This window comes from Sinocyclocheilus anshuiensis, unplaced genomic scaffold, assembly GCF_001515605.1.
Source record: "Sinocyclocheilus anshuiensis isolate Anshui unplaced genomic scaffold, SAMN03320099.WGS_v1.1 scaffold637, whole genome shotgun sequence".
Lineage (NCBI taxonomy): Eukaryota > Metazoa > Chordata > Actinopteri > Cypriniformes > Cyprinidae > Sinocyclocheilus > Sinocyclocheilus anshuiensis.
In genome coordinates, this window is record NW_015539816.1 from 76,811 (window position 1) to 79,488 (window position 2,678).

Sequence of the window (2,678 nt, forward strand, 5' to 3'; positions counted from 1 at the left end):
GGTTCAAAAAACTGTCGTCCATAAAATGCGTTGCACAAATTGGAACATCTGGGTTGTGCTGTTCTGTTGTAAATAAATCTTAACCAATGATCCTAATTGCATCTACTTCCGGAAGGCCAAATAAAGTGCTTTTGCACTGAAATACACAGCGTCTCCGACATGGCTGCATCAACAGGACTGCTGTTCCTAAAACCACGCCTTCTTTCTTTGCGTGCACATTTGGGCGGCGTTATGCAAATCTTCCCACATCATGACATAGACATGTGGGGGCGTGTTAGAACGAGGAGTTTTAGGTAGGCGTGGTTGACTCTTAACTTTTATAAAGAATATCTCTTTGGATTTGAGACTTTAGTCTTTGCAACTTTACAGATCTTCTTTATGCACCAAGAGCTTGTAACACTCCAAAGAGAAAGGAAAACTTGAAATCGCATCATATGACCCCTTTAAATGTATGGTCCGGACGCTGAAATAGTTGTTATTCATTAGTTATGGTTCTTGGTTTGAACGGGTCTAGAGGACAGATATGATTAAAATTATGTCTTGTGAATTCATACAGAATAATTTTATATTATGTTTCTCAAAAGTGTTGTATATTTAGGCCTATGTGTAAAGCCTTTTTAATTAGCAAAAAATACTGAGGGCAATTCTTTCAATCTCTGTAATTCTTTCAGACTGTGGCCTGCATTTAGAGGCTTGTGCAGAATTCATTCAATTAAAAGGGCGTATATTTAGAAACAGAAATGTTAGAGCAGAACGCTCTGTTTTTATTGTGTGTACGGCCTCTGCCACACCCTCGTGTTTCACGTGCAGCTGGGTGAGAAGCTGCGCCTCCGCGCGCACTGAATGCGTACGGAACTGTCGCGAGGAGGAGGCGAGCACTCACAGCATCAGCAACACACACATCCACACACACAAACACACACACACACACACACACACACACATACACAAAAAGGTCAGCTCGCGTGCTGCGACTTGAATGGAAGATAACCGAGTGCCGCGAGACACAATAAAGGAAGCATAGGAACTGATCGCCGTGCCGTGCCATCACACACGCTGGAGAGGTAGGAGGCGATCAAACATTTGTTTGAACTGCATAGCTTTGTCGGTGATACTGACCTTGTCATATAGCCCATCTTCCAAAATCCACCATTCTTCACAGATGTGTGCGCAGCTGGGGAGGCATGAAGATGTCTTGGGCTGCATTTGGCGTTGAAATGCATGATATAAGATCTGTCACTGTGTAGAAAACGCCGTCGATACGTTTGCATCATCACATCAATCTTCCCCCTCTTTATGTTGCCTTTTATTAGCTTACTTATGAAGGACAGTCGTTTTGATTAGGTGATGCTGTGGATTTCTAAGATACGTCCCTAAAACATTGACTGTTTGAATTATGAGTCGTCGGTCATTCATAATATGCTTAACGGGAACTAGTGCAGGCAATGGATGGTGCCCTGAGCTTTAGTGTCGTTTTCTCTCACGATGCATACCTGCCACAATGCATGCTTTTGTGGCAAAAGATGCCATCGATAGCATTGCCCGTTCCTACAAAGGACGTGATGGCTAGTCACTACTTAAGCCAAATATACATCACTGATACGCAGGCGTCAATACTCATAATACTAAGAATATTTTTAATTGAGTGTCTAGCCTAATGTTTATTCTTTTATCATGACGTAACGATGATGTAATGCGTAATTGTAAATTGAATTTCAGTTTTGTTTCTTTGTTTGTGTTTGCTATCAGGTCCGCACTATATAAACACCCTGACGTGGTGTACATGAACGAGTTGTTTATTGCGTATCTAACATTGCTCTTACATTGTTGAAGGCTCACTGATCAATAACATACATGTCAACCTTACACTTACTATATAAGGTTAGGATTTTTTTTCTCAGTTTACACATAACTCATGAATGGATGGATGGATTTTCAGTAGATGAACAGACAGATGATGATATTCAGCAGTCCTAGCTGTAATGTGTTTTCTTGCGTGGAAATGAAATTGAATCAAAGTAATTTCAATCTGAATTGCTTGGATCACATGCTTTTAGGATAAGGGATGCACTGGTATTCAAATTTATGGCCAATATGATAAGCTAAGAAGTAATTAAACTATTTTGTAAAATATAAAATTAATAATAAAACAAATGAAACACTGAAAACAAGTGACTTTAGACATTTTAATGTACAGCATGAAAATTGATATTCATTCAGATTAGCCAAAGATTACATTTAACCATGTTAAATTATTTGCATTTTTTTTATTAACTTTTGATGAGTGTTTGATGAAGGTAGAATGTAAAAAAAAAATAGTGGAAATGAGCATGCACAATTCAATCCCATATTGACTAAAGAAAACCTTCTAATACTGGCCAGTAACCAATATGGTATATTATGCATTCAGTGGTTGAAAACCAAAAATTGACTTGGGGACAAAAACATAATTTTTTTGCCTCATGAAAATGTAAAGTTATTAAATCATAATTTAATTTGAAAGGTCATGAATCCTCAATGAAAAAAAAATCTAAATATCTGACAAAATATTATATTAAAATTGAACATATTATTAAAACACACTGGATTAGCACATAAAACAGCGTGAAGAAACAAGGAGAAAATCTTCTTTAAATACACTAAATTTACAGCTAGACACACAAGCTACCTTACTCCTC